This window comes from Pseudophryne corroboree, chromosome 7, assembly GCF_028390025.1.
Source record: "Pseudophryne corroboree isolate aPseCor3 chromosome 7, aPseCor3.hap2, whole genome shotgun sequence".
In the NCBI taxonomy this organism is placed as follows: Eukaryota; Metazoa; Chordata; class Amphibia; order Anura; family Myobatrachidae; genus Pseudophryne; species Pseudophryne corroboree.
The window spans coordinates 88,964,907-88,980,327 of record NC_086450.1 but is presented as its reverse complement, the minus strand read 5'-3'; the positions used below and the strand labels follow the sequence as shown (position 1 = coordinate 88,980,327).

At 46.0% G+C, this 15,421-nt stretch overlaps 1 protein-coding gene across 1 annotated transcript in view; it reads right to left on the bottom strand.

Annotated features, from left to right (window-relative positions):
• LNPK (lunapark, ER junction formation factor) overlaps nucleotides 1-15,421 on the bottom strand; it is a 171,012-nt gene that overhangs the window by 102,429 nt on the left and 53,162 nt on the right. The gene's annotated exons all lie outside the window — the stretch shown is intronic.

The following is a 15,421-nucleotide window of genomic DNA, read 5'->3' as shown; positions in this document are numbered from 1 at the left end:
ACAGCATGAAACAACACAGCATCAGTCAGAGACTGAACAAAACTGTAACATAACCCTTATGTAAAGCAATAACTATATACAAGTCTTGAAGAAGTAGTCCGCACTGGGACGGGCGCCCAGCATCCTCTACGGCAGGCTTTTTCAACCAGTGTGCCGTGGCACACTAGTGTGCCGCGACCAGTTGCAAGGTGTGCCGCAGAGCTAGAGCAGCTTCCTGCACCTTCAGAGTGAACTGTTGGCCTGGACTCTTCTTAGAGGATCAGTCGTGCTCCGGCCATGACCTATGCCTTGAAAACGATGTGATATCATAGGTCACGGCTGCCACGTCTCACCACCCAGCCAGGCCACCCGCCTGCATACACATTTTCCAGTTCCTGCCTGCATACACAGCTTTCCTTGCCCACCCACATCAACACCTGCCCGACCGCCCGCTGCCCAGTATTCGCAGCACTCCACTATGAACAAGCCCCGCCACTGAGGGACAGGGAGGAGGACAGCTGATAATTTGTTATTTTATTTCTCCTGTGGGGAACAATAGGATTTCAATAGAATTTATGTGGGGAGAATAAGGATCTATGGGGGGAACAATGTGAATAATTAATGGGAAGCAATAGGATTTATGTGGGGAGCAACATGATTTATATGGGGAGCAATGTGATTGTTTTTTTCTGTGTAGGCCAATGTATGTGTGGATTTTTTCTTTTTTTGCTGTGAGGGCCAATGTGTGTGTTTTGTTTTTGTCTGTGGCGAACTGATGTTGTGCCTTGGCAATTTTAAAATATTGTTTGGTGTGCCGCGAGTAAAAAAAGGTTGAAAATCACTGCTCTACGGACTAGGAGAAAAAGATTTACCGGTAGGTTTAAAATCTTATTTTCTCTTACGTCCTAGAGGCTGCTGGGGACTCCGTAAGGACCATGGGGATTATACCAAAGCTCCCAAACGTGCGGGAGAGTGCGGATGACTCTGCAGCACCGATTGAGCAAACATGAGGTCCTCCTCAGCCAGGGTATCAAACTTATAAAACTTTGCAAAGGTGTTTGAACCCGACCAAGTAGCCGCTCGGCACAGCTGTAATGCCGAGACCCCTCGGGCAGCCGCCCAAGAAGAGCCCACTTTCCTAGTGGAATGGGCCTTAACCGATTTTGGTAACGGCAATCCAGCCGTAGAATGAGCCTGCTGAATTGTGAACAGATCCAGCGAGCAATAGTCTGCTCAGAAGCAGGAGCGCCAACCTTGTTGGCTGCATACAGGACAAACAGTGCCTCTGTTTTCCTGACCCGAGCTGTTCTGGTCACGTAAATTTTCAAATCCCCGACTACATCAAGGGACTCGGAATCCTCCAAGTCTCGCGTAGCCACAGGCACCACAATAGGTTGGTTCATGTGAAAAGATGAAACCACCTTGGGCAGGAATTGAGGACGAGTCCGCAATTCTGCTCTATCCACATGGAACACCAGATAGGGGCTTTTGTGAGACAAAGCCGCCAACTCAGACACTCGCCTAGCCGAAGCCAAGGCTAACAACATAACCACTTTCCAAGTGAGATATTTTAATTCCACCGTTTTAAGTGGTTCAAACCAGTGGGACTTAAGGAACTCAACACCACGTTAAGGTCCCAAGGCGCCACCGGAGGTACAAAAGGAGGCTGAATATGCAGCACTCCCTTCACAAAAGTCTGTACTTCCGGGAGAGAAGCTAATTCCTTCTGAAAGAAAATGGATAGGGCCGAAATCTGAACCTTAATGGAGACTAATTTTAGGCCCAAATTCACTCCAGTTTGTAGGAAGTGAAGGAAACAGGCCAGATGGAATTCTTCCGTAGGAGCATTCCTGGCCTCACACCAAGAAACATACTTCCGTCATATACGGTGATGTTTAGCTGTCACATCCTTCCTAGCCTTTATCAGAGTAGGAATGACCTCATTCGGAATGCCCTTTTCCGCTAGGATCCGGCGTTCAACCGCCATGCCGTCAAACGCAGCTGCGGTAAGTCTTGGAACAGACAGGGCCCCTGTTGCAACAGGTCCTGTCTTAGAGGAAGAGGCCACGGATCTTCTGTGAGTATTTCCTGCAGATCCAGATACCAGGCCCTTCGCAGCCAATCTGGAACAATGAGAATTGTCTGTACTCCTCTTTTTCTTATGATTCTCAACACCTTGGGGATGAGAGGAAGAGGAGGAAACACATAGACCGACTGGAACACCCACGGTGTCACCAGGGCATCCACTGCCACCGCCTGAGGGTCTCTTGACCTGGCGCAATACCTCTGTAGATTTTTATTGAGGCGGGACGCCATCATGTCTATTTGGGGCAGTCCCCACTGACTTGCAATCTGTGCGAAGACTTCCTGATGAAGTCCCCACTCTCCTGGATGTAGATCGTGTCTGCTGAGGAAGTCTGCTTCCCAGTTGTCCACCCCCGGAATGAACACTGCTGACAGTGTGCTTACATGATTTTCCGCCCAGCGAAGAATTCTGGTGGCTTCCGTCATTGCCACTCTGCTCCTTGTGCCGCCTTGGCGGTTTACATGAGCCACTGCGGTGATGTTGTCTGACTGAATCAGAACCGGTCGATCGCAAAGCAAATTCTCCGCTTGACGAAGGGCGTTCTATATGGCCCTCAGCTCCAGGACGTTGATGTGAAGACAAGTCTCCTGGCTTGACCAAAGACCTTGGAAGTTTCTGCCCTGTGTGACTGCTCCCCAACCTCGGAGGCTCGCGTCCGTGGTTACCAGAATCCAATCCTGAATGCCGTACCTGCGACACTCTAGAAGGTGAGCACTCTGCAGCCACCACAGGAGAGATACCCTGGCCCTAGGGGACAGGGTGATCAACTGATGAATCTGTAGATGTGACCCGGACCACTTGTCCAGTAGGTCCCACTGGAAAGTCCTTGCATGGAACCTGCCGAAGGGAATGGCCTCGTAAGACGCCACCATCTTTCCCAGGACTCGAGTGCAGTGGTGCACTGGCACCTGTTTTGGCTGAAATAGGTCCCTGACCAGAGTCATGAGTTCCTGGGCCTTTTCTATCGGCAAATAAACCCTTTTCTGGTCCGTATCCAGAATCATGCCTAAGAAGGTCAAACGAGTCGTAGGAACCAACTGTGACTTTGGGATATTGAGAATCCAGCCGTGTTGCTGCAACACCTTCAGCCAAAGTGACACGCTGTTCAACAACTGCTCTCGTGATCTCGCTTTTATGAGATCGTCCAAATACGGGATAATTGTGACACCCTGCTTGCGCAGGAGCACCATCATCTCCGCCATTACTTAGGTGAAAATCCTCGGGCCGTGGAAAGCCCAAACGGCAACGTCTGAAATTGGTAATGACACTCCTGTACCGCAAATCTCAGGTACGCCCGATGAGTTGGATACATGGGAACATGAAGGTATGCATCCTTTATGTCCAGGGATACCATAAAATCCCCCCCTTCTAGGCTGGCGATGATCGCTCTGAGCGATTCCATCTTGAACTTGAACCTTTTTAAGTATAGGTTCAAGGATTTTAAATTTAAAATGGGTCTGACCGAAGCGTCCGGTTTCGGGACTACAAACAGGGTTGAGTAATACCCCTTCCTTTGCTGAAGCAGGGGAACTTTGACCACCACCTGTTGAAGACACAATTTGTGAATCGCATTTAAAACTATCTCCCTTTCTGGGGGAGAAGCTGGCAGGGCCGATTTGAAAAACCGGCGAGGAGGCACCTCTTCGAATTCCAGCTTGTACCCCTGGGAAACAATTTCTATTGCCCAGGGATCCACCTGTGAGTAAACCCAGATGTGGCTGAAAAGTCGAAGACGTGCCCCCACTGGGGCGGACTCCCTCAGCGGAGCCCCAGCGTCATGCGGTGGATTTTGTAGAGGCCGGGGAGGACTTCTGCTCCTGGGAACTAGCTGTGGTAGGCAGCTTTTTCCCTCTGCCCTTACCTCTGGCAAGAAAGGACGATCCTCGTACTCTCTTGTTTCTATTTGACCGAAAGGACTGCATCTGATAATGTGGCGCTTTCTTAGGCTGTGAGGCAAAAATTTTGATTTACCTGCTGTAGCTGTGGAAACCAGGTCCGAGAGACCTTCCCCAAACAATTCCTCACCCCTGTAAGGCAAAACCTCCATATGCCTCTTTGAGTCGGCGTCACCTATCCATTGCCGGGTCCATAGGACTCGTCTAGCAGAAATCACCAGAGCGTTGACTCTAGAACCCAGTAGGCCAATGTCCCTTTGGGCATCTCTCATATATAGGACAGCATCTTTTATATGACCCAGGGTCAATAAAATGGTATCCTTATCCAGGGTATCAAGTTCCGCCGACAAGGTATCTGTCCACGCTATCACAGCGCTACAAACCCAAGCAGACGCTATCGCCGGTCTGAGTAAGGTACCAGAATGTGTGTAAATGGACTTCAAGGTAGCCTCCTGCTTGCGATCAGCAGGATCCCTGAGGGTAGCCGTATCTTGGGATGGCAGCGCTACCTTTTTGGATAAGCATGTCAATGCTTTGTCCACCCTTGGGGAGGATTCCCACCGTATCCTGTCCTTATTCGGGAAAGGATGCGCCATAAGAATCCTTTTGGGAATCTGCAGTTTTTTGTTTTCAAATAACTCGTTCAGCTCATGAGACGGGGGAAAGGTTACCTCAGGTTTCTTTTCCTTATACATGTGTACCCTCGTGTCAGGGACAGGGGGGTCCTCTGTGATATGCAAAACATCTTTTATTGCAATAATCATATTGAATACTTTTAGCCAATTTTGGCTGTAACTTTGCATCATCGTAGTCGACACTGGAGTCAGAATCCGTGTCGGTATCAGTGTCTACTATTTGGGATAGTGGGCGCTTTTGAGACCCCGAAGGTCCCTGTGACATAGGGGCAGGCAGGGCTTGACACCCTGTACATTCCCTGGACTCCGCTTTGTCCAACCTTTTGTCCAATAAATTCACATTAGCACTTAAAACATTCCACATATCCAGTCAGGTGTCGGCGTTGCCGATGGAGACACCACAGTCATTTGCTCCACCTCCTCCCTAGGAGAGCCTTCTACCTCAGACATGCCGACACACGCGTACCGACACCACACACTCAGGGAATCCTCTTATCTGAAGACAGTTTCCCCCTAAGGCCCTTTGGAGAGACCGAGAGAGTATGCCAGCACACACCCAGCGCTAATGACCCAGGAAAAAAAACAATATGTTTACCCAGATAGCGCTGTTTATCCGTATCTGCGCCAAATTATGTGCCCCCCCCCCCCTTCTTTAAAACCCTCTTTCACCATGTAAGCAGGGGAGAGTCCGGGGAGCTTCCTCTCAGCGGTGTGCTGTGGAGAAAATGGCGCCGGTGAGTACTGAGGAACAAGCTCCGCCCCCTCAGCGGCGGGCTTCGGTCCCGCTGAAAATTTTCAAAACTGGCGGGGGGATCTCTTATATACAGTGCCCAGCCTGTATATATCATTTTAAGCCAGATATGGAGGTTCTTATTGCTGCCCAGGGCGCCCCCCCCTGCGCCCTGCACCCTTACAGTGCCTGCCGTGTGTGTGTTGTGTGGGAGCAATGCTGCGCGTTACCTCAATGAAGATCTGAAGTCTTCTGCCGCCTCTGAAGTCTTCTTTCTTCACATACTCACCCAGCTTCTATCTTCCGGCTCTGCGAGGAGGACGGCGGCGCGGCTCCGGGATGAACGGCAAGGGTGAGACCTGCGTTACGTTCCCTCTGGAGCTAATGGTGTCCAGTAGCCTAAGAAACAGAGCCTAACATTAAAGTAGGTCTGTTTCTCTCCCCGTCAGTCCTTCGATGCAGGGAGTCTGTTGCCAGCAGGCTCCCTGAAAATAAAAAACCTAACAAAATACTTTCTTTTCAGGAAACTCAGGAGAGCTCCCTGTAATGCACCCAGTCTCCTCTGGGCACAGTATTAAACTGAGGTCTGGAGGAGGGGCATGGAGGGAGGAGCCAGTGCACACCCATTCCTATAGTTCTTTTTTAGTGCCCATGTCTCCTGCGGAGCCAGTCTATCCCCATGGTCCTTACGGAGTCCCCAGCATCCTCTAGGACATAAGAGAAAAAACTGGATTCCAATCTACATTGCTAGTAGGTAGGCCAACAAGAACACTTTTTTGCTGAATGCAAAAATAAAAACACAATCAGGATGTCGGGCAGTGCCAGGAATCGCTGTATCACAAGAAGCGCGATCGGTTTTCACACATTCATGCAGCGAATCGCCAAATAAAAATGCCCAATTTCCCAGTTACACTTCTATACCATGAGAATGCTGCATTGCCTATACAACATGCTCAGAAGAATGCAGAGCAGTAATTTCCTATCTCCTCTGCACCCAGTTCTTCATGCACTCCAATGCAGGAAGTCAATCTAACACACATGTACTATATGTTAGATCATTGGGGAGGGGGGGGGGGGGGGGGAGGATTCAATTAAGTGCCATACTAATTCGACACAGGTTATTCAATTGCGGGCATTTTCAACGGTTTTTCAATCCATTTTCACCCATGCCATTTCACTTTTTTTTTTAAATCGGCAAAGGGACGAAAATTGCGCCACAAACGCCTGCGAATTCGCCAAAAACGTCTATCAGGGGTGAGCTCGCCAATACATGTAGTATTCGCCAGTGCCAGATTTCTCGATCTGTCGAAAAAAAATGGCACGACCATTGAATAGGTAGAATGTAAATTAAGTGCATTTTTTTGACTGGTCAAAAAAAACGGCACGAATTGAATACCTCCTATAGTATCAGAGCTAAGAAAACTAACATAATGGGGAGTATATAGATAGTACTGTCTAACACTAACAAGTCAATAATAATAGCAACGTTCAAGCCAGTAGAAATATGTAATTTTACAGACAACCGGAGACATTCTGCCGCACATTTGACATCAATGCATACACTAACTACTCAATAATAACACACACTTGCATGGATACACAGAAAAGAGCCGCACAAACAATACATTCATGCAAATAAACAAGCCTTGCAAAAAAGTTAAGACATTCCCAACTACATTGAAAGACCATGCACATTTTTATATTATTGGCCCACAACAGCAAGGTCATAATTGTGAATGTATAGATCACAGAAAGTATTACATGGTTTCTGTTCTACTGTTATACCAGCTCAGCACACAGATAAAATATGGTCCGTACCCCCCCAAAAAATTATTTTCCAAAGCAAGTGAATTCTCAAGATGGTTATTCCATATTAATGGATGCCATCATTTATAAAGATTACTTGGCATTTAAATTATTATTTTTTTAACCACTCTTTCTTGTAGTGTGAGGCAGTGTTAAGCACACAACTTAATACCATAATCTGATTTCACTATCTGCAAAGGAGAATACCATCTAGGAGGGAGATGGTTTTATTATTAGACACGGATCAAGATACCTCAGAATAGCATCATTCAAGGCCACATTATTCCAAACACTGTATTCGGTTGTAATGTAGAAAGGAGTTTGAGAATGAATACTCTGATATTGCTGACACAGAGAAAATGGCAGCGCACATTTAATTTTTGAAAAACTAAGTAAATTTCATAACCGTGTATGAATAGTATTCCAGGTGGTCATAGTGATTACAGAATACTACAGATTTAAAAATGAACATTTTCATAGAACAATTGGCCTGAGACTGGTTTATAATTGCTTCTGCTGAATAATGGTGGAGTTAATGCCTACTCTACAGCCATCACATGTAATACGGAGCGGTACTTCTTTCCCAGATCTTCTGTTACTTGAGTTCTTTAAAAAAAAAAAAAAAAAGGATAGAAATGTATCGCTGGTATTTAACAGCTTTATTGCAAGGAAACACCAAATGTTGCTAATTGTTTACATATAATGAGGAGAATAATTACATGCAGCAAGTTCAATAATGGAATCTGCAAAAATCTATCAGCCATCATTATCGGAAGTTATTAGACATGACAGCGAATGACAGGCAATTCCTCAGATTTATTTCCTCGTACCATTTAATGCTATTAATTTAAAGAAGGTCGTTAGCCAAGCGCTTTGCTGAATAAAGTCTCTGTGCCAATTAACTGCTGTCAGCATCGATTGTAGATTATTTATTAGCAGAAGCAATTAGCTTGCTCCAAATGCTGTGAAAACTCAATAAGAGGAAAACATTTCTAAAACTTAGAAACATAGAAACATAGAAACATAGAATTTGACGGCAGATAAGAACCACTTGGCCCATCTAGTCTGCCCCTTTTTTATTTTATCCTTTAGGCAATCTCAACCCTTTTTTAACCTTGATTCTTTGTAAGGATATTCATATGCCTGTCCCAAGCATGTTTAAATTGCCCTACAGTCTTAGCCTCTACCACCTCTGATGGGAGGCTATTCCACTTATCCACTACCCTTTCTGTGAAGTAATTTTTCCTTAAATTTCCCCTGAACCTCCCCCCCTCCAGTCTCAATGTATGCCCTCGAGTTCTAATACTTCTTTTCCTTTGAAGAATGTTTCCCTCCTGAACTTTGTTAAGACCCTTTATATATTTGAAAGTTTCTATCATGTCTCCCCTTTCCCTTCTCTCCTCCAAACTATACATGTTAAGATCTTTTAGCCTTTCCGGGTAAGTTTTGTGATGTAGGCCATGCACCATTTTAGTTGCCCTTCTTTGTACACTCTCTAATGTATTTATATCCTTCTGGAGATAGGGTCTCCAGAACTGGACACAGTATTCCAGATGGGGCCTTACCAATGACCTATACAGTGGCATTATCACTTCTTTTTTCCTGCTACTGATTCCTCTCCCAATGCAACCAAGCATCTGACTTGCCTTTCTCATTGCTTTGTTGCATTGCTTTCCTGCCTTCAAGTCACTTGAAATAGTGACTCCTAAATCTCTTTCCTCCTCAGTAGTTTCCATTATAGTACCCTTGATACTATACTTAGCCTTTGGGTTTTTGAGACCCAAGTGCATGATTTTGCATTTTTTAGCATTAAACTGTAGTTGCCACGTTCTTGACCATTTCTCAAGCCTACCTAGGTCATCAATCATTTGTTTGACCCCTCCCGGTGTGTCTACCCTGTTGCATATCTTTGTATCATCTGCAAAAAGGCATATCTTCCCTTCAATACCATCTGCAATGTCACCAACAAAGATATTAAAGAGAACTGGACCTAGTACAGATCCCTGGGGTACTCCACTGGTAACATTTCCCTCCATAGATTGCACTCCATTAACTACAACTGTCTGTTTCCTATCCTGCAACCAGGTTCTTATCCATTTCACTAATTTATAATCCACCCCCAGGCTTTCAAGTTTATTTAGCAGTCTGTGATGTGGGACAGTGTCAAATGCCTTACTAAAGTCTAGATATGCTACATCTACAGCTCCCCCTTGATCTATTATTTTCATCACAGAGTCAAAAAAGTCAATAAGATTTGTTTGGCATGATCTCCCACCAGTAAATCCATGCTGTTTTGGATCCTGTAAGTTGTTCGATTTAAGATATTCCACTACTCTTTCTTTTAATAGTTTTTCCATTACTTTCCCTACTACTGATGTAAGGCTTACTGGTCTGTAGTTACTTGCTTCTTCCTTGCTTCCACTTTTGTGCAGTGGAACTACATTTGCTCCTTTCCAGTCCTCTGGAATATCACCTGTATTTAGTGACTGGTTAAATAATTCTGTTAAAGGTGTCACCAGGACATCTTTTAGCTCTTTGAGTATCCTTGGGTGTATTCCATCTGGTCCCATTGATTTATCCACTTTTAGTTTTGAAAGTTCTGTTAGGACCTTCTCCTCTGTAAATGTATTTTCATCTACCTTATTTTTATGAATGTCCTTGCAATTTAACTGTGGCCCCATCCCTTCTTCTGTAGTAAATACTGAGCAAAAATAATTATTTAGGTGACTTGCTGGCTTGTCTTAAAAAGGTTAAAGCTTCATTTTCTGTGAGGGTTGAAAAATCTTTATTTCCCTTCACAAGACACCAAGTAGATAGAGACTTGGGTGTGGAAGCTTCAAGCACAGCTAACTAAAGTAGTGTTTGTGTGTAACCGTAAAATATTGCAGCACTGCTAAGACAAATGAATTAATGGTAGCGGCCTAATGGAGAAAGGTTAATAGTAGGTTAAATGCACTTCAAAATAATTATACAGGTGCAAGTTTAAAGCAAAAAGTTCGCCAGTTTAGGAGACCCGTGAAACCTTACTTGTAACACACAATGTTGAATTTACACTAGCTCTACTGATAACAAATATGCATTTCATATGCATTTCAGTAAAACATAGGTTACTGTTAGCCAACATTGTTACTGTCCCAAGCTTGTAAATGTGCCTAAAGCAGAGGTTCCCAAACTGTGTGCCGTGGCTCCCTAGGGTGCCTCGGGACACTTGCCGGGGTGCCCTGGGTTGGTGGTCCAGGACCAATTCAAATTATTCATGGTCAATATAATAGGCAAAACCAGTGCTGGTGGCTGGCAGTCATAAAATATGTGGCCAAACAGAAGCAAATCTTGTCCCTCACCACACAACTGACCATAAGGATGACATATAAACGCAATCTACTTAATGTAATATTTCTTTCTAAATTTCTCAATAAGAAATTTTTGGCCTAGGGGTGTCATGAAAAAAATAAGATTTTACTTACCGATAAATCTATTTCTCATAGTCCGTAGTGGATGCTGGGGACTCCGTCAGGACCATGGGGAATAGCGGCTCCGCAGGAGACAGGGCACAAAAGCAAGCTTTTAGGATCACATGGTGTGTACTGGCTCCTCCCCCTATGACCCTCCTCCAAGCCTCAGTTAGGTACTGTGCCCGGACGAGCGTACACAATAAGGAAGGATCTTGAATCCCGGGTAAGACTCATACCAGCCACACCAATCACACCGTACAACTTGTGATCTGAACCCAGTTAACAGTATGATAACAAAGAAGTAGCCTCTAAAAAAAGATGGCTCACAACAATAATAACCCGATTTTTGTAACAATAACTATGTACAAGTAATGCAGACAATCCGCACTTGGGATGGGCGCCCAGCATCCACTACGGACTATGAGAAATAGATTTATCGGTAAGTAAAATCTTATTTTCTCTAACGTCCTAGTGGATGCTGGGGACTCCGTCAGGACCATGGGGATTATACCAAAGCTCCCAAACGGGCGGGAGAGTGCGGATGACTCTGCAGCACCGAATGAGAGAACTCCAGGTCCTCCTCAGCCAGGGTATCAAATTTGTAGAATTTTACAAACGTGTTCCCCCCTGACCACGTAGCTGCTCGGCAAAGTTGTAAAGCCGAGACCCCTCGGGCAGCCGCCCAAGATGAGCCCACCTTTCTTGTGGAATGGGCATTTACAGATTTTGGCTGTGGCAGGCCTGCCACAGAATGTGCAAGCTGAATTGTACTACAAATCCAACGAGCAATAGTCTGCTTAGAAGCAGGAGCACCCAGCTTTTTGGGTGCATACAATATAAACAGCAAGTCAGACTTTCTGACTCCAGCCGTCCTGGAATTATATATATATATATATATATATATATATATATATATATTTGTAAATATATATATATATATTTTCAGGGCCCTGACAACGTCTAGCAACTTGGAGTCCTCCAAGTCCCTAGTAGCCGCAGGCACCACAATAGGTTGTTTCAGGTGAAACGTTGACACCACCTTAGGAAGAAACTGGGGACGAGTCCGCAGTTCTGCCCTGTCCGAATGGAAAATCAAATATGGGCTTTTTTAAGACAAAGCCGCCAATTCTAACACTCGCCTGGCCGAGGCCAGGGCCAACAGCATGGTCACTTTCCATGTGAGATATTTCAAATCCACAGATTTGAGCGGTTCAAACCAATATGATTTGAGGAATCCCAACACTACGTTGAGATCCCACGGTGCCACTGGAGGCACAAAAGGGGCTGTATATGCAAAACTCCCTTGACAAATGTCTGGACTTCAGGAACTGAAGCCAATTCTTTCTGGAAGAAAATCTACAGGGCCGAAACTTGAACCTTAATGGACCCCAATTTGAGGCTCATAGACACTCCTGTTTGCAGGAAGTGCAGAAATCGACCTAGTTGAAATTTCTTCGTGGGGCCTTCCTGGCCTCACCCACGCAACATATTTTCACCACATGTGGTGATAACGTTGTGCGGTCACCTCCTTCCTGGCTTTGACCAGGGTAGGTATGACCTCTTCCGGAATGCCTTTTCCCTTAGGATCCGGCGTTCAACCGCCATGCCGTCAAACGCAGCCGCGGTAAGTCTTGGAACAGACATGGTACTTGCTGAAGCAAGTCCCTTCTTAGCTCCCGAGGCCATTAGTCCTCTGTGAGCATCTCTTGAAATTCCGGGTACCAAGTCCCTCTTGGCCAATCCGGAGCCACGAGTATAGTTCTTACTCCTCTACGTCTTATAATTCTCAATACCTTGGTTATGAGAAGCAGAGGAGGGAACACATACACCGACTGTTACACCCGCGGTGTTACCAGGACATCCACAGCTATCGCCTGAAGGTCTCGTGACCTGGCGCAATATCTGTCCCGTTTTTTGTTCGGGCGGGATGCCATCATGTCCACCTTTGGTCTTTCCCAACGGTTCACAATCATGCGGAAAACTTCCCGATGAAGTTCCCACTCTCCCAGGTGGAGGTCGTGCCTGCTGAGGAAGTCTGCTTCCCAGTCGTCCACTCCCGGAATGAACACTGCTGACAGTGCTATCACATGATTTTACGCCTAGCGAAAAATCATTGCAGTTTTGCCACTGCCCTCCTGCTTCTTGTGCCGCCCTTTCTGTTTACGTGGGCGACTGCCGTGATGTTATCCCACTGGATCAATACCGGCTGACCTTGAAGCAGAGGTCTTGCTAAGTTTAGAGCATTATAAATTTGCTCTTAGCTCCAGTATATTTATGTGGAGAGAATTCTCCAGACTTGATCACACTCCCTGGAAATTTTTTCCCTGTGTGACTGCTCTCCAGCCTCTCAGGCTGGCCTCCGTGGTCACCAGCACCCAATCCTGAATGCCGAATCTGCGGCCCTCTAGAAGATGAGCACTCTGTAATCACCACAGGAGAGACACCCTTGTCCTTGGATATAGGGTTATCCGCTGATGCATCTGAAGATGCGATCCGGACCATTTGTCCAGCAGATCCCACTGAAGAGTTCTTGCGTGAAATCTGCCGAATGGAACCGCTTCGTAATAAGCCACCATTTTTACCAGGACTCTTGTGCAATGATGCACTGACACTTTTCCTGGTTTTAGGAGGATCCCGATTAGCTCGGATAACTCCCTGGCTTTCTCCTCTGGGAGAAACACCTTTTTCTGGACTGTGTCCAGAATCATCCCTAGGACCAGCAGACGTGTCGTCGGAACAACTGCGGTTTTGGAATATTTAGAATCCACCCGTGTTGTCGTAGAACTACTTGAGATAGTGCTACTCCGACCTCCAACTGTTCTCTGGACCTTGTTCTTATCAGGAAGTCGTCCATTTTCTTTGAAGACGAATCCTCATTTCGGTCATTACCTTGGTAAGGACCCGGGGTGCCTTGGACAATCCAACGGCATCGTCTGAAACTGATAGTGACAGTTCTGTACCACGAACCTGAGGTACCCTCGGTGAGAAAGGCAAATTTTTGGGACATGGAGGTAAGCATCCCTGATGTCCCGGGACACCATATAGTCCCCTTCTTCCCGGTTCGCTATCACTGCTCTGAGTGACTCCATCTGGATTTGAACTTTTGTAAGTGTTCAAATATTTCAGATTTAGAATAGGTCTCACCTAGCCTTCTGGCTTCAGTACCACCATATAGTGTGGAATAATACCCCTTTCCTTGTTGTAGGAGGGGTACTTTGATTATCACCTGCTGGGAATACAGCTTGTGAATTGTTTTCAATACTGCCTCCCTGTCGGAGGGAGACATTGGTACAGCAGACTACAGGAACCTGCGAGGGGGAAACGTCTCGACATTCCAATCTGTACCCCTGGGATACTACTTGTAGGATCCAGGGGTCCTGTACGGTCCCAGCGTCATGCTGAGAACTTGGTAGAAGCGTTGGAGGGCTTCTGTTCCTGGGAATGGGCTGCCTGCTGCAGTCTTCTTCCCTTTCCTCTATCCCTGGGCAGATATGACTCTTATAGGGACGAAAGGACTGAGGCTGAAAAGACGGTGTCTTTTTCTGCAGAGATGTGACTTAGGGTAAAAAACGGTGGATTTTCCAGCAGTTGCCGTGACCACCAGGTCCCATGGACCGACCCCAAATAACTCCTCCCCTTTATACGGCAATACATCTTTGTGCCGTTTGGAATCTGCATCACCTGACCACTGTCGTGTCCATAAACATCTTCTTGCAGATATGGACATCGCATTTACTCTTGATGCCAGAGTGCAAATATCCCTCTGCGCATCTCGCATATATAGAAATGCATCCTTTAAATGCTCTATAGTCAATAAAATACTGTCCCTGTCAAGGGTATCAATATTTTTAGTCAGGGAATCCGACCAATCCACCTCAGCTCTGCACATCCAGGCTGAGGCGATCGCTGGTCGCAGTATAACACCAGCATGTGTGTGTATACTTTTTAGGATATTTTCCAGCCTCCTATCAGCTGGCTCCTTAAGTACGGCCCTATCTGTAGATGGTACCGCCACTTGTTCTGATAAGCATGTGAGCGCCTTATCCACCCTAAGGGGTGTTTCCCAACGCGCCCTAACTTCTGGCGGGAAAGGGTATACCGCCAATAATTTTTTATCGGGGGAAACCCACGCATCATCACACACTTCATTTAATTTATCTGATTCAGGAAAAACTACAGGTAGTTTTTTCACATCCCACATAATACCCTTTTTTGTGGTACTTGTAGTATCAGAAATATGTAACACCTCCTTCATTGCCCTTAACGTGTGGCCCTAAAGGAAAATACGTTTGTTTCTTCACCGTCGACACTGAAATCAGTGTCCGTGTCTGGGTCTGTGTCGACCGACTGAGGTAAATGGGCGTTTTACAGCCCCTGACAGTGTTTGAGACGCCTGGGCAGGTACTAATTTGTTCGCCGGCCGTCTCATGTCGTCAACCGGCTTGCAGCGTGTTGACATTATCACGTAATTCCATAAATAAGCCATCCATTCCGGTGTCGACTCCCTAGAGAGTGACATCACCATTACAGGCAATTTGCTCCGCCTCCTCACCAACATTTTCCTCATACATGTCGACACACACGTACCGACATACAGCACACACATAGGGAATGCTCTGATAGAGGACAGGACCCACTAGCCCTTTGGGGAGACAGAGGGAGAGTTTGCCAGCACACACCAAAACGCTATAATTATATAGGGACAACCTTTATATGTGTTCCTCCCTTATAGCATTTAATATATATTCATATCGCCAAATCAGTGCCCCCCCTCTCTGTTTTAACCCTGTTTCTGTAGTGCAGTGCAGGGGAGAGCATGGGAGCCTTCCCACCAGCAT